The sequence below is a fragment of the Chiloscyllium punctatum genome, chromosome 38 (genome assembly GCF_047496795.1).
Source record: "Chiloscyllium punctatum isolate Juve2018m chromosome 38, sChiPun1.3, whole genome shotgun sequence".
Classification (NCBI taxonomy): domain Eukaryota; kingdom Metazoa; phylum Chordata; class Chondrichthyes; order Orectolobiformes; family Hemiscylliidae; genus Chiloscyllium; species Chiloscyllium punctatum.
In genome coordinates, this window is record NC_092776.1 from 19,180,515 (window position 1) to 19,197,566 (window position 17,052).

At 58.0% G+C, this 17,052-nt stretch overlaps 1 long non-coding RNA gene across 1 annotated transcript; it reads left to right on the top strand.

The window, feature by feature from the left end:
- The first annotated feature begins 526 nt into the window (after positions 1–526).
- On the top strand, positions 527–8,192 carry LOC140463710 (uncharacterized). The gene is made up of 3 exons (XR_011954748.1): positions 527–598; positions 1,836–1,874; positions 8,080–8,192. It is a non-coding gene; the product is annotated as an uncharacterized lncRNA (long non-coding RNA).
- The last annotated feature ends 8,860 nt before the right edge of the window (positions 8,193–17,052 follow it).

Here is a 17,052-nt window from a genome sequence, read left to right on the forward strand (position 1 = left end):
CCCCCACTCCCAGGGACAGGGGGGGTTAGATACAGAGTAAAGCTTCCTCTACACCGTCCCCCCCCACTCCCAGGGACAGGGGGGTTAGATACAGAGTAAAGCTTCCTCTACACCGTCCCCCCCCACTCCCAGGGACAGGGGGGTTAGATACAGAGTAAAGCTCCCTCTACACCGTCCCCCACTCCAGGGACAGGGGGTTAGATACAGAGTAAAGCTCCCTCTACACCGTCCCCCCCCACTCCCAGGGACAGGGGGGTTAGATACAGAGTAAAGCTCCCTCTACACCGTCCCCCCCACTCCCAGGGACAGGGGGGTTTAGATACAGAGTAAAGCTCCCTCTACACCGTCCCCCCACTCCCAGGGACAGGGGGGTTTAGATACAGAGTAAAGCTCCCTCTACACCGTCCCTCCCACTCCCAGGGACAGGGGGTTAGATACAGAGTAAAGCTCCCTCTACACTGTCCCCCCACTCCCAGGGACAGGGGGGTTAGATACAGAGTAAAGCTCCCTCTACCTCTCTCCCTCAGGTTCCTCCGAGAGGTCGGGCTGGAATATTCGATGCCTCTGTCAGACTGAGCCCGAGAAAGGGATCAGAGAGGTCAGTCCCTCCCTCCCTCCCTCACTCCCTCACTCCCTCACTCCCTCACTCCCTCACTCCCTCACTCCCTCACTCACTCACTCACTCACTCCCTCCCTCACCCCCTCACTCCCTCCCTCACTCCCTCACTCCCTCCCTCACTCCCTCCCTCACTCCCTCACTCCCTCACTCCCTCCCTCACTCCCTCACTCCCTCACTCCCTCACTCACTCCCTCACTCCCTCCCTCACTCCCTCCCTCACTCCCTCACTCCCTCACTCGCTCACTCACTCACTCCCTCCCTCACTCCCTCACTCCCTCACTCCCTCACCCCCTCACTCCCTCACCCCCTCACTCCCTCACTCCCCTCACTCCCTCACTCACTCACTCACTCACACTCCTCACCACACACCCTCACTCACTCACCTCACTCACTCCCTCACTCCCTCACTCACTCCCTCCCTCATCACTCACTCACTCACTCACTCACTCACACTCCCTCACTCCCTCCCTCACTCCCTCACTCCCTCCCTCCCTCCCTCCCTCCCTCACTCACTCCCTCACTCCCTCACTCCCTCCCTCACTCCCTCACTCCCTCACTCACTCACTCCCTCCCTCACTCCCTCCCTCCCTCACTCACTCACTCCCTCACTCACTCACTCCCTCACTCACTCACTCCCTCACTCCCTCACTCACTCACTCACTCACTCCCTCACTCACTCCCTCACTCCCTCACTCACTCCCTCACTCCCTCCCTCCCTCACTCACTCACATCCCTCACTCCCTCCCTCACTCCCTCCCTCCCTCACTCCCTCACTCACTCCCTCACTCCCTCACTCACTCCCTCACTCCCTCACTCCCTCCCTCACTCCCTCACTCACTCCCTCCCTCACTCCCTCCCTCCCTCACTCCCTCACTCCCTCACTCCCTCACTCACTCCCTCACTCACTCCCTCACTCCCTCCCTCACTCCCTCCCTCACTCACTCACTCCCTCACTCCCTCCCTCCCTCACTCCCTCCCTCACTCACTCCCTCCCTCCCTCACTCACTCACTCACTCCCTCACTCCCTCCCTCCCTCCCTCACTCCCTCACTCACTCACTCACTCACTCACTCACTCACTCCCTCCCTCACTCCCTCACTCCCTCCCTCACTCCCTCACTCACTCCCTCCCTCACTCCCTCCCTCCCTCCCTCACTCCCTCACTCCCTCCCTCACTCCCTCTCTCTGATGGTATTGTCCATGTCTCTGTCCCTCCAGGTAGAGCCTGATTTGTTCGATCCCATGTCGCTGGACGAGGTAAGATACAATAACCCCCCCCCTCACCCCGGGAGTATCCCCCCCCTCACCCCGGGGAGTATCCCCCCCCTCACCCCGGGGAGTATCCCCCCCCTCACCCTGGGGAGTATCCCCCCCCTCTCACCCCTGGGGAGTATCCCCCCCCGAACCCGGGGGAGTATCCCCCCCCCCCTCACCCCGGGGAGTATCCCCCCCTCACCCCGGGGAGTATCCCCCCCCTCACCCTGGGGAGTATTCCCCCCCGCCTCACCCCTGGGGAGTACCCCCCCCCCCCCCGAACCCCGGGGAGTATCCCCCCCCCTCACCCCTGGGGAGTATTCCCCCCCCCTCACCCCCTGGGGAGTATCCCCCCCCCTCACCCCTGGGGAGTATCCCCCCCCGAACCCCGGGGGCAGTATCCCCCCCCCTCACCCCGGGGAGTATCCCCCCCTTCACCCTGGGGAGTATCCCCCCCCCTCACCCATGGGGAGTATCCCCCCCCGAACCCCGGGGGCAGTATCCCCCCCCCCTCACCCCAGGGAGTATCCCCCCCCCTCACCCTGGGGAGTATCCCCCCCCTCTCACCCCTGGGGAGTATCGCCCCCCGAACCCGGGGGAGTATCCCCCCCCCCTCACCCCTGGGGAGTATCCCCCCCCCTCACCCCGGGGAGTATCCCCCCCTCACCCCTGGGGAGTATCCCCCCCCGAACCCCGGGGAGTATCCCCCCCCCTCACCCCGGGAGTATCCCCCCCCCTCACCCCGGGGAGTATCCCCCCCCCTCACCCTGGGGAGTATCCCCCCCCTCTCACCCCTGGGGAGTATCCCCCCCCGAACCCGGGGGAGTACCCCCCCCCCCTCACCCCGGGGAGTATCCCCCCCCTCACCCCGGGGAGTATCCCCCCCCTCACCCTGGGGAGTATTCCCCCCCCCGCCTCACCCCTGGGAGTACCCCCCCCCCGAACCCCGGGGAGTATCCCCCCCCTCACCCCTGGGGAGTATTCCCCCCCCCTCACCCCTGGGGAGTATCCCCCCCCTCACCCCTGGGGAGTATCCCCCCCCGAACCCCGGGGGCAGTATCCCCCCCACCCCCGACCCCCAGGGAGTATCCCCCCCCTCACCCTGGGGAGTATCCCCCCCCCTCTCACCCCTGGGGAGTATCGCCCCCCCGAACCCGGGGGAGTATCCCCCCCCCCTCACCCCGGGGAGTATCCCCCCCCTCACCCCGGGGAGTATTCCCCCCCCCCTCACCCCTGGGGAGTACCCCCCCCCCGAACCCCGGGGAGTATCCCCCCCCCCTCACCCCTGGGAGTATTCCCCCCCCCCTCACCCCTGGGGAGTACCCCCCCCGAACCCCGGGGAGTATCCCCCCCCCTTCACCCCTGGGGTGTATCCCCCCCCGAACCCCGGGGGCAGTATCCCCCCCCTCACCCCGGGGAGTATCCCCACCCTCACCCTGGGGAGTATCCCCCCCCCTCACCCTGGGGAGTATCCCCCCCCCTCACCCCTGGGGAGTATCCCCCCCCGAACCCCGGGGGCAGTATCCCCCCCCCTCACCCCAGGGAGTATCCCCCCCCCTCGCCCCGGGGAGTATTCCCCCCCCTCACCCCAGGGAGTGTCTCCCCCCCCCCCCCAAACCCCGGGGGAGTATCCCAGTCTCCCCCCTAACCCCGGGGGGGAGTATCCCAGTCTCCCCCCTAACCCCGGGGGGAGTATCCCAGTCTCCCCCCTAACCCTGGGGGGGAGTATCCCAGTCTCCCCCCTAACCCCGGGGGGAGTATCCCAGTCTCCCCCCTAACCCTGGGGGGGAGTATCCCAGTCTCCCCCCTAACCCCGGGGGAGTATCCCAGTCTCCCCCCTAACCCTGGGGGGAGTATCCCAGTCTCCCCCCTAACCCTGGGGGGGAGTATCCCAGTCTCCCCCCTCACCCTAGGGGGAGTATCCCAGTCTCCCCCCTAACCCCGGGGGGAGTATCCCAGTCTCCCCCCTAACACCGGAGGTATATCCTAGTCTCCCCCCTCACCCCGGGGGGAGTATCCCAGTCTCCCACCTAACCCCGGGGGGAGTATCCCAGTCTCCCCCCTAACCCCCGGGGGGAGTATCCCAGTCTCCCCCCTAACCCCGGAGGTATATCCCAGTCTCCCCCCTCACCCTAGGGGGAGTATCCCAGTCTCCCTCCTAACCCCGGGGGGAGTATCACAGTCTCCCCCCCCCTCACCCCTGGGGAAGTATCCCAGTCCCCCCTAACCCCGGGGGGAGTATCCCAGTCTCCCCCTAACCCCAGGGGTAGTATCCCAGTCTCGCCCCCCCTCACCCCTGGGGGAGTATCCCAGTCTCCCCCCCTCACCCCGGGGGGAGTATCCCAGTCTCCCCCCTAACCCCGGGGGGGAGTATCCCAGTCTCCCCCCTCACCCCGGGGGGAGTATCCCAGTCTCCCCCCTAACCCCAGGGGGGAGTATCCCAGTCTCCCCCCTAACCCCGGGGGGGGAGTATCCCAGTCTCCCCCCTAACCCCAGGGGGGAGTATCCCAGTCTCCCCCCCTAACCCCGGGGGGGGAGTATCCCAGTCTCCCCCCTAACCCCGGGGGGAGTATCCCAGTCTCTCCCCTAACCCCTGGGGGAGTATCCCAGTCTCCCCCCTAAGCCCGGGGGTAGTATCCCAGTCTCCCCCCCTAACCCCGGGGGGAGTATCCCAGTCTCCCCCCTAACCCCGGGGGGGAGTATCCCAGTCTCTCCCCCCCCTCACCCCGGGGGGAGTATCCCAGTCTCCCCCCTAACCCCGGGGGGAGTATCCCAGTCTCCCCCCCTCACCCCGGGGGGGAGTATCCCAGTCTCCCCCCTAACCCCGGGGGGGAGTATCCCAGTCTCCCCCCTCACCCCGGGGGGAGTATCCCAGTCTCCCTCCTCACCCCGGGGGAGTATCCCAGTCTCCCCCCTAACCCCGGGGGGAGTATCCCAGTCTCCCCCCCTAACCCCAGGGGGGAGTATCCCAGTCTCCCCCCTAACCCCGGGGGGGGAGTATCCCAGTCTCCCCCCTCACCCCGGGGGGAGTATCCCAGTCTCCCCCCTCACCCCGGGGGGAGTATCCCAGTCTCCCCCCTAACCCCGGGGGGGAGTATCCCAGTCTCCCCCCTAACCCCGGGGGGAGTATCCCAGTCTCCCCCCTAACCCCGGGGGGAGTATCCCAGTCTCTCCCCTAACCCCGGGGGGAGTATCCCAGTCTCCCCCCTCACCCCGGGGGGAGTATCCCAGTCTCTCCCCCCCTCACCCCGAGGGGGAGTATCCCAGTCTCCCTCCTAACCCCGGGGGGAGTATCCCAGTCTCCCTCCTAACCCCGGGGGGAGTATCCCAGTCTCCCTCCTAACCCCGGAGGGGAGTATCCCAGTCTCCCCCCTCACCCCGGGGGGAGTATCCCAGTCTCCCCCCTCACCCTAGGGGGAGTATCCCAGTCCCCCCTAACCCCAGGGGTAGTATCCCAGTCTCGCCCCCCCTCACCCCTGGGGGAGTATCCCAGTCTCCCCCCTCACCCCGGGGGGAGTATCCCAGTCTCCCCCCGCCCAACCCCTGGGGGAGTATCCCAGTCTCCCCCCTAAGCCCGGGGGTAGTATCCCAGTCTCGCCCCCTAACCCCGGGGGGAGTATCCCAGTCTCTCCCCTAACCCCGGGGGGGAGTATCCCAGTCTCTCCCCCCCCTCACCCCGGGGGGAGTATCCCAGTCTCCCCCCCTAACCCCGGGGGGAGTATCCCAGTCTCCCCCCCTCACCCCGGGGGGAGTATCCCAGTCTCCCTCCTAACCCCGGGGGGAGTATCCCAGTCTCCCCCCTAACCCCGGGGGGAGTATCCCAGTCTCCCCCCCTAACCCCAGGGGGTAGTATCCCAGTCTCCCCCCTAACCCTGGGGGGAGTATCCCAGTCTCCCCCCCTAACCCCAGGGGGTAGTATCCCAGTCTCCCCCCTAACCCCGGGGGGGGGAGTATCCCAGTCTCCCCCCTCACCCCGGGGGGAGTATCCCAGTCTCCCCCCTCACCCCGGGGGGAGTATCCCAGTCTCCCCCCTAACCCCGGGGGGGAGTATCCCAGTCTCCCCCCTAACCCCGGGGGGAGTATCCCAGTCTCCCCCCTAACCCTGGGGGGGAGTATCCAGTCTCCCCCCTAACCCCGGGGGGAGTATCCCAGTCTCTCCCCTAACCCCGGGGGGAGTATCCCAGTCTCCCCCCTCACCCCCGGGGGGAGTATCCCAGTCTCTCCCCCCCTCACCCCGAGGGGGAGTATCCCAGTCTCCCTCCTAACCCCGGGGGGAGTATCCCAGTCTCCCTCCTAACCCCGGGGGGAGTATCCCAGTCTCCCTCCTAACCCCGGAGGGGAGTATCCCAGTCTCCCCCTAACCCCGGGGGGAGTATCCCAGTCTCCCCCCCTCACCCTAGGGGGAGTATCCAGTCTCCCCCTAACCCCGGGGGGAGTATCCCAGTCTCCCCCCTAACCCCGGGGGGAGTATCCCAGTCTCTCCCCTAACCCCGGGGGGAGTATCCCAGTCTCCCCCCTCACCCCGGGGGGAGTATCCCAGTCTCTCCCCCCCTCACCCCGAGGGGGAGTATCCCAGTCTCCCTCCTAACCCCGGGGGGAGTATCCCAGTCTCCCTCCTAACCCCGGGGGGAGTATCCCAGTCTCCCTCCTAACCCCGGAGGGGAGTATCCCAGTCTCCCCCTAACCCCGGGGGGAGTATCCCAGTCTCCCCCCTCACCCTAGGGGGAGTATCCCAGTCTCCCCCCTAACCCCGGGGGGAGTATCCCAGTCTCCCCCCTAACCCCGGGGGGAGTATCCCAGTCTCCCCCCTAACCCCGGGGGGGAGTATCCCAGTCTCCCCCCTTAACCCCGCGGGGAGTATCCCAGTCTCCCCCCTAACCCCGGGGGGAGTATCTCAGTCTCCCCGCTCACCCCGGGGGGGAGTATCCCAGTCTCCCCCCCTAACCCCGGGGGGAGTATCCCAGTCTCCCCCCTAACCCCGCGGGGAGTATCCCAGTCTCCCCCCTAACCCCGGGGGGAGTATCCCAGTCTCCCCCCTAACCCCGGGGGGAGTATCCCAGTCTCCCCCCCTCACCCCGGGGGGAGTATCCCAGTCTCCCCCCTAACCCCGGGGGGGAGTATCCCAGTCTCCCTCCTAACCCCGGGGGGAGTATCCCAGTCTCCCCCCCTAACCCCGCGGGGAGTATCCCAGTCTCCCCCCTAACCCCGGGGGGGAGTATCCCAGTCTCCCCCCTAACCCCGGGGGGAGTATCCCAGTCTCCCCCCTAACCCCGGGGGGAGTATCCCAGTCTCCCCCCCTCACCCCGGGGGGAGTATCCCAGTCTCCCCCCTAACCCCGGGGGGGAGTATCCCAGTCTCCCTCCTAACCCCGGGGGGAGTATCCCAGTCTCCCCCCCTAACCCCGCGGGGAGTATCCCAGTCTCCCCCCTAACCCCGGGGGGAGTATCCCAGTCTCCCCCCTAACCCCGCGGGGAGTATCCCAGTCTCCCCCCTAACCCCGGGGGGAGTATCCCAGTCTCCCCCCTAACCCCGGGGGGGAGTATCCCAGTCTCCCTCCTAACCCCGGGGGGAGTATCCCAGTCTCCCCCCTAACCCCGGGGGGAGTATCCCAGTCTCCCCCCTAACCCCGGGGGGAGTATCCCAGTCTCCCCCCTAACCCCGCGGGGGAGTATCCCAGTCTCCCCCCTAACCCCGCGGGGAGTATCCCAGTCTCCCCCCTAACCCCGGAGGTATATCCCAGTCTCCCCCCTCACCCCGGGGGGAGTATCTCAGTCTCCCCCCTAACCCCGGGGGGAGTATCCCAGTCTCCCCCCCCTAACCCCGGGGGGAGTATCTCAGTCTCCCCCCTAACCCCGGGGGGAGTATCCCAGTCTCCCCCCTAACCCCGGGGGGAGTATCCCAGTCTCCCCCCCCTAACCCCGCGGGGAGTATCCCAGTCTCCCCCCTCACCCCGGGGGGAGTATCCCAGTCTCCCCCCCCTAACCCCGCGGGGAGTATCCCAGTCTCCCCCCCCTAACCCCGCGGGGAGTATCCCAGTCTACCCCCTCACCCCGGGGGGAGTATCCCAGTCTCCCCCCGAACCCCGGGGGGAGTATCCCAGTCTCCCCCCGAACCCCGGGGATGGGCGGGGAGGATGGTGACGGTGACGGTGACTCTGAGGGGGGGTGGGGGTGTGATGACCGTCCGGTAAAGGGAGAATGTTTGGCAGATCGAGCAGTGGGAGCGGGCAGAGGGAGAGGCCATGGTCAACTTTGAGAACAGCCGCATTGACGCGTCGCCCTTTCAGCTCGTGGAGAGGACATCGCTGCAGAAGGTACGGGAACGGGGTGCGGCAGGGTCAGACTCTGGGGTGCGGGCTATATCAGTGAATTACAGCCAGGGGTGCGGGCTATATCAGTGAATTACAGCCAGGGGTGCGGGCTATATCAGTGAATTACAGCCAGGGGTGCGGGCTATATCAGTGAATTACAGCCAGGGGTGCGGGCTATATCAGTGAATTACAGCCAGGGGTGCGTGCTATATCAGTGAATTACAGCCAGGGGTGGAGGGTATATCAGTGTGTTACAGTGAGGGGTGTGGGGTATATCAGTGTGTTACAGTGAGGGGTGTGGGATATATCAGTGTGTTACAGTGAGGGGTGTGGGGTATATCAGTGTGTTACAGTGAGGGGTGTGGGGTATATCAGTGTGTTACAGTGAGGGGTGTGGGATATATCAGTGTGTTACAGTGAGGGGTGTGGGATATATCAGTGTGTTACAGTGAGGGGTGTGGGGTATATCAGTGTGTTACAGTGAGGGGTGTGGGATATATCAGTGTGTTACAGTGAGGGGTGTGGGATATATCAGTGTGTTACAGTGAGGGGTGTGGGGTAAATCTGTGTGTCACAGTGAGGGGTGTGGGATATATCAGTATGTTACAGTGAGGGGTGTGGGGTATATCAGTGTGTTACAGTGAGGGGTGTGGGATATATCAGTGTGTTACAGTGAGGGGTGTGGGGTAAATCTGTGTGTCACAGTGAGGGGTGTGGGATATATCAGTATGTTACAGTGAGGGGTGTGGGATATATCAGTGTATTACAGTGAGGGGTGTGGGGTATATCAGTGTGTTACAGTGAGGGGTGTGGGATATATCAGTGTGTTACAGTGAGGGGTGTGGGTTATATCAGTGTGTTACAGTGAGGGGTGTGGGATATATCAGTGTGTTACAGTGAGGGGTGTGGGGTGTATCAGTGTGTCACAGTGAGGGGTGTGGGGTATATCAGTGTGTTACAGTGAGGGGTGTGGGGTATATCAGTGTGTTACAGTGAGGGGTGTGGGGATATATCAGTGTGTTACAGTGAGGGGTGTGGGGTATATCAGTGTGTTACAGTGAGGGGTGTGGGATATATCAGTGTGTTACAGTGAGGGGTGTGGGATATATCAGTGTGTTACAGTGAGGGGTGTGGGATATATCAGTGTGTTACAGTGAGGGGTGTGGGATATATCAGTGTGTTACAGTGAGGGGTGTGGGTTATATCAGTGTGTTACAGTGAGGGGTGTGGGGTATATCAGTGTGTTACAGTGAAGGGTGTGGGGTATATCAGTGTGTTACAGTGAGGGGTGTGGGATATATCAGTGTGTTACAGTGAGGGGTGTGGGGTATATCAGTGTGTTACAGTGAGGGGTGTGGGGTATATCAGTGTGTTACAGTGAGGGGTGTGGGGTATATTAGTGTGTTACAGTGAGGGGTGTGGGGTATATCAGTGTGTTACAGTGAGGGGTGTGGGGTATATCAGTGTGTTACAGTGAGGGGTATGGGATATATCAGTGTGTTACAGTGAGGGATGTGGGGATATATCAGTGTGTTACAGTGAGGGGTGTGGGATATATCAGTGTGTTACAGTGAGGGGTGTGGGGTATATCAGTGTGTTACAGTGAGGGGTGTGGGGTATATCAGTGTGTTACAGTGAGGGGTGTGGGGTATATCAGTGTGTTACAGTGAGGGGTGTGGGGTATATCAGTGTGTTACAGTGAGGGGTGTGGGATATATCAGTGTGTTACAGTGAGGTGTGTGGGATATATCAGTGTGTTACAGTGAGGGGTGTGGGATATATCAGTGTGTTACAGTGAGGGGTGTGGGATATATCAGTGTATTACAGTGAGGGGTGTGGGATATATCAGTGTGTTACAGTGAGGGGTGTGGGATATATCAGTGTGTTACAGTGAGGTGTGTGGGATATATCAGTGTGTTACAGTGAGGGATGTGGGGATATATCAGTGTGTTACACTGAGGGGTGTGGGATATATCAGTGTGTTACAGTGAGGGGTGTGGGATATATCAGTGTGTTACAGTGAGGGGTGTGGGGTATATCAGTGTGTTACAGTGAGGGGTGTGGGGTATATCAGTGTGTTACAGTGAGGGGTGTGGGATATATCAGTGTGTTACAGTGAGGGGTGTGGGATATATCAGTGTGTTACAGTGAGGGGTGTGGGGTATATCAGTGTGTTACAGTGAGGGGTGTGGGGTATATCAGTGTGTTACAGTGAGGGGTGTGGGGTATATCAGTGTGTTACAGTGAGGGTTTTGGGGTATATCAGTGTGTTACAGTGAGGGGTGTGGGGTATATCAGTGTGTTACAGTGAGGGGTGTGGGATATATCAGTGTGTTACAGTGAGGGGTGTGGGATATATCAGTGTGTTACAGTGAGGGGTGTGGGATATATCAGTGTGTTACAGTGAGGGGTGTGGGGTATATCAGTGTGTTACAGTGAGGGGTGTGGGGATATATCAGTGTGTTACAGTGAGGGGTGTAGGGTATATCAGTGTGTTACAGTGAGGGGTGTAGGGTATATCAGTGTGTTACAGTGAGGGGTGTGGGGTATATCAGTGTGTTACACTGAGGGGTGTGGGGATATATCAGTGTGTTACAGTGAGGGGTGTGGGGTATATCAGTGTGTTACAGTGAGGGGTGTGGGGATATATCAGTGTGTTCCAGTGAGGGGTGTGGGATATATCAGGGTGTTACAGTGAGGGGTGTGGGGTATATCAGTGTTACAGTGAGGGGTGTGGGGTATATCAGTGTGTTACAGTGAGGGGTGTGGGGTATATCAGTGTGTTACAGTGAGGGGTGTGGGGTATATCAGTGTGTTACAGTGAGGGGTGTGAGGTATATCAGTGTGTTACAGTGAGGGGTGTGGGGTATATCAGTGTGTTACAGTGAGGGGTGTGGGATATATCAGGGTGTTACAGTGAGGTGTGTGGGATATATCAGTGTGTCACAGTGAGGGGTGTGGGGTATATCAGTGTGTTACAGTGAGGGGTGTGGGGTATATCAGTGTGTTACAGTGAGGGGTGTGGGGTATATCAGTGTGTTACGGTGAGCGGTGTGGGATATATCAGTGTGTTACAGTGAGGGGTTTGGGGTATATCAGTGTGTTACAGTGAGGGGTGTGGGGTATATCAGTGTGTTACAGTGAGGGGTGTGGGGTATATCAGGGTGTTACAGTGAGGGGTGTGGGGTATATCAGTGTGTTACAGTGAGGGGTGTGGGGTATATCAGTGTGTTACAGTGAGGGGTGTGGGGATATATCAGGGTGTTACAGTGAGGGGTGCGGGGTATATCAGTGTGTTACAGTGAGGGGCGCGGGGTATATCAGTGTGTTACAGTGAGGGGTGTGGGGTATATCAGTGTGTTACAGTGAGGGGTGTGGGGTATATCAGTGTGTTACAGTGAGGGGTGTGGGGTGTATCAGCGTGTTACAGTGAGGGGTGTGGTGTATATCAGTGTGTTACAGTGAGGGGTGTTGGATATATCAGTGTGTTACAGTGAGGGGTGTGGGGTATATCAGTGTGTTACAGTGAGGGGTGGGGGGTATATCAGTGTGTTACAGTGAGGGGTGTGGGGTATATCAGGGTGTTACAGTGAGGGGCGCGGGGTATATCAGTGTGTTACAGTGAGGGGTGTGGGGTATATCAGTGTGTTACAGTGAGGGGTGTGGGGTATATCAGTGTGTTACAGTGAGGGGTGTGGGGTATATCAGTGTGTTACAGTGAGGGGTGTGGGGTGTATCAGCGTGTTACAGTGAGGGGTGTGGTGTATATCAGTGTGTTACAGTGAGGGGTGTGGGATATATCAGTGTGTTACAGTGAGGGGTGTGGGGTATATCAGTGTGTTACAGTGAGGGGTGGGGGGTATATCAGTGTGTTACAGTGAGGGGTGTGGGGTATATCAGGGTGTTACAGTGAGGGGTGTGGGGTATATCAGTGTGTTACAGTGAGGGGCGCGGGGTATATCAGTGTGTTACAGTGAGGGGTGTGGGGTATATCAGTGTGTTACAGTGAGGGGTGTGGGGTGTATCAGCGTGTTACAGTGAGGGGTGTGGTGTATATCAGTGTGTTACAGTGAGGGGTGTGGGATATATCAGTGTGTTACAGTGAGGGGTGCGGGGATATATCAGTGTGTCACAGTGAGGGGTGTGGGATATATCAGTGTGTTACAGTGAGGGGTGTGGGATATATCAGTGTGTTACAGTGAGGGGTGTGGGGTATATCAGTGTGTTACAGTGAGGGGTGTGGGATATATCAGTGTGTTACAGTGAGGGGTGTGGGATATATCAGTGTGTTACAGTGAGGGGTGTGGGGTATATCAGTGTGTTACAGTGAGGGGTGTGGGGTATATCAGTGTGTTACAGTGAGGGGTGTGGGGTATATCAGTGTGTTACAGTGAGGGGTGTGGGGTATATCAGTGTGTTACAGTGAGGGGTGTGGGGATATATCAGTGTGTTACAGTGAGGGGTGTGGGGTATATCAGTGTGTTACAGTGAGGGGTGTGGGGTATATCAGTGTGTCACAGTGAGGGGTGTGGGATATATCAGTGTGTTACAGTGAGGGGTGTGGGATATATCAGTGTGTTACAGTGAGGGGTGTGGGGTATATCAGTGTGTTACAGTGAGGGGTGTGTGGGTATATCAGTGTGTTACAGTGAGGGGTGTGGGGTATATCAGTGTGTTACAGTGAGGGGTGTGGGATATATCAGTGTGTTACAGTGAGGGGTGTGGGATATATCAGTGTGTTACAGTGAGGGGTGTGGGGTATATCAGTGTGTTACAGTGAGGGGTGTGGGGATATATCAGTGTGTTACAGTGAGGGGTGTGGGATATATCAGTGTGTTACAGTGAGGGGTGTGGGATATATCAGTGTGTTACAGTGAGGGGTGTGGGGTATATCAGTGTGTTACAGTGAGGGGTGTGGGGTATATCAGTGTGTTACAGTGAGGGGTGTGGGGTATATCAGTGTGTTACAGTGAGGGGTGTGGGGATATATCAGTGTGTTACAGTGAGGGGTGTGTGGGTATATCAGTGTGTTACAGTGAGGGGTGTGTGGGTATATCAGTGTGTTACACTGAGGGGTGTGGGGTATATCAGTGTGTTACACTGAGGGGTGTGGGATATATCAGTGTGTTACAGTGAGGGGTGTGGGGTATATCATTGTGTTACAGTGAGGGGTGTGGGGTATATCAGTGTGTTACAGTGAGGGGTGTGGGGTATATCAGTGTGTTACAGTGAGGGGTGTGGGATATATCAGTGTGTTACAGTGAGGGGTGTGGGATATATCAGTGTGTTACAGTGAGGGGTGTGGGGTATATCAGTGTGTTACAGTGAGGGGTGTGGGATATATCAGTGTGTTACAGTGAGGGGTGTGGGGATATATCAGTGTGTTACAGTGAGGGATGTGGCATATATCAGTGTGTTACAGTGAGGGGTGTGGGGTATATCAGTGTGTTACAGTGAGGGGTGTGGGGTATATCAGTGTGTTACAGTGAGGGGTGTGGGTTATATCAGTGTGTTACAGTGAGGGGTGTGTGGGTATATCAGTGTGTTACAGTGAGGGGTGTGGGGTATATCAGTGTGTTACAGTGAGGGGTGTGGGATATATCAGTGTGTTACAGTGAGGGGTGTGGTGTATATCAGTGTGTTACAGTGAGGGGTGTGGGGTATATCAGTGTGTTACAGTGAGGGGTGTGGGGTATATCAGTGTGTTACAGTGAGGGGTGTGGGGTATATCAGTGTGTTACAGTGAGGGGTGTGGGGATATATCAGTGTGTTACAGTGAGGGGTGTGGGATATATCAGTGTGTTACAGTGAGGGGTGTGGGATATATCAGTGTGTTACAGTGAGGGGTGTGGGGTATATCAGGGTGTTACAGTGAGGGGTGTGGGGTATATCAGTGTGTCACAGTGAGGGGTGTGGGGTATATCAGTGTGTCACAGTGAGGGGTGTGGGGTATATCAGTGTGTTACAGTGAGGGGTGTGGGGTATATCAGTGTGTCACAGTGAGGGGTGTGGGGTATATCAGTGTGTTACAGTGAGGGGTGTGGGATATATCAGTGTGTTACAGTGAGGGGTGTGGGGATATATCAGTGTGTCACAGTGAGGGGTGTGGGGATATATCAGTGTGTTACAGTGAGGGATGTGGGGTATATCAGTGTGTTACAGTGAGGGGTGTGGGAGATATCAGTGTGTTACAGTGAGGGGTGTGGGGTATATCAGTGTGTTACAGTGAGGGGTGTGGGATATATCAGTGTGTTACAGTGAGGGGTGTGTAGTATATCAGTGTGTTACAGTGAGGGGTGTGGGGTATATCAGTGTGTTACAGTGAGGGGTGTGGGATATATCAGTGTGTTACAGTGAGGGGTGTGGGGTATATCAGTGTGTTACAGTGAGGGGTGTGGGGTATATCAGTGTGTTACAGTGAGGGGTGTGGGGTATATCAGTGTGTTACAGTGAGGGGTGTGGGGTATATCAGTGTGTTACAGTGAGGGGTGTGGGATATATCAGTGTGTTACAGTGAGGGGTGTGGGATATATCAGTGTGTTACAGTGAGGGGTGTGGGATATATCAGTGTGTCACAGTGAGGGGTGTGGGGTATATCAGTGTGTCACAGTGAGGGGTGTGGGATATATCAGTGTGTTACAGTGAGGGGTGTGGGATATATCAGTGTGTTACAGTGAGGGGTGTGGGGTATATCAGTGTGTTACAGTGAGGGGTGTGGGGTATATCAGTGTGTTACAGTGAGGGGTGTGGGGTATATCAGTGTGTTACAGTGAGGGGTGTGGGGTGTATCAGTGTGTTACAGTGAGGGGTGTGGGGTATATCAGTGTGTTACAGTGAGGGGTGTGGGATATATCAGTGTGTCACACTGAGGGGTGTGAGGTATATCAGTGTGTTACAGTGAGGGGTGTGGGGTATATCAGGGTCTTACAGTGAGGGGTGTGGGGTATATCAGTGTGTTACAGTGAGGGGTGTGGGATATATCAGTGTGTTACAGTGAGGGGTGTGGGGATATATCAGTGTGTTACAGTGAGGGGGGTGGGGTATATCAGTGTGTTACAGTGAGGGGTGTGGGGCATATCAGTGTGTTACAGTGAGGGGTGTGGGGTATATCAGTGTGTTACAGTGAGGGGTGTGGGGTATATCAGTGTGTTACAGTGAGGGCTGTGGGATATATCAGTGTGTCTCAGTGAGGGGTGTGGGATATATCAGTGAGTTACAGTGACGGGTGTGGGGTATATCAGGGTGTTACAGTGAGGGGTGTGGGATATATCAGTGTGTCACAGTGAGGGGTGTGGGATATATCAGTGTGTTACAGTGAGGGGTGTGGGGTATATCAGTGTGTTACAGTGAGGGGTGTGGGATATATCAGTGTGTTACAGTGAGGGGTGTGGGGATATATCAGTGTGTTACAGTGAGGGGTGTGGGGTATATCAGTGTGTTACAGTGAGGGGTGTGGGGTATATCAGTGTGTTACAGTGAGGGGTGTGGGATATATCAGTGTGTTACAGTGAGGGGTGTGGGGTATATCAGTGTGTTACAGTGAGGGGTGTGGGATATATCAGTGTGTTACAGTGAGGGGTGTGGGGTATATCAGTGTGTTACAGTGAGGGGTGTGGGGATATATCAGTGTGTCTCAGTGAGTGGTGTGGGATATATCAGTGTGTTACAGTGAGGGGTGTGGGGTATATCAGTGTGTTACAGTGAGGTGTGTGGGGTATATCAGTGTGTTACAGTGAGGGGTGTGGGATATATCAGTGTGTTACAGTGAGGGGTGTGGGATATATCAGTGTGTTACAGTGAGGGGTGTGGGATATATCAGTGTGTTACAGTGAGGGGTGTGGGATATATCAGTGTGTTACAGTGAGGGGTGTGGGATATATCAGTGTGTCACAGTGAGGGGTGTGGGGTATATCAGTGTGTCACAGTGAGGGGTGTGGTGTATATCAGTGTGTTACAGTGAGGGGTGTGGGGTATATCAGTGTGTCACAGTGAGGGGTGTGGGATATATCAGTGTGTTACAGTGAGGGGTGTGGGATATATCAGTGTGTTCCAGTGAGGGGTGTGGGATATATCAGTGTGTTACAGTGAGGGGTGTGGGATATATCAGTGTGTTACAGTGAGGGGTGTGGGGTATATCAGTGTGTTACAGTGAGGGGTGTGGGGTATATCAGTGTGTTACAGTGAGGGGTGTGGGATATATCAGTGTGTTACAGTGAGGGGTGTGGGATATATCAGTGTGTTACAGTGAGGGGTGTGGGGTATATCAGTGTGTTACAGTGAGGGGTGTGGGGTATATCAGTGTGTCACAGTGAGGGGTGTGGGGTATATCAGTGTGTCACAGTGAGGGGTGTGAGGTATATCAGTGTGTTACAGTGAGGGGTGTGGGGTATATCAGTGTGTCACAGTGAGGGGTGTGGGGTATATCAGTGTGTTACAGTGAGGGGTGTGGGATATATCAGTGTGTTACAGTGAGGGGTGTGGGGATATATCAGTGTGTCACAGTGAGGGGTGTGGGGATATATCAGTGTGTTACAGTGAGGGATGTGGGGTATATCAGTGTGTTACAGTGAGGGGTGTGGGATATATCAGTGTGTTACAGTGAGGGGTGTGGGGTATATCAGTGTGTTACAGTGAGGGGTGTGGGGTATATCAGTGTGTTACAGTGAGGGGTGTGGGGTATATCAGTGTGTTACAGTGAGGGGTGTGGGGTATATCAGTGTGTTACAGTGAGGGGTGTGGGAGATATCAGTGTGTTACAGTGAGGGGTGTGGGGTATATCAGTGTGTTACAGTGAGGGGTGTGGGATATATCAGTGTGTTACAGTGAGGGGTGTGTAGTATATCAGTGTGTTACAGTGAGGGGTGTGGGGTA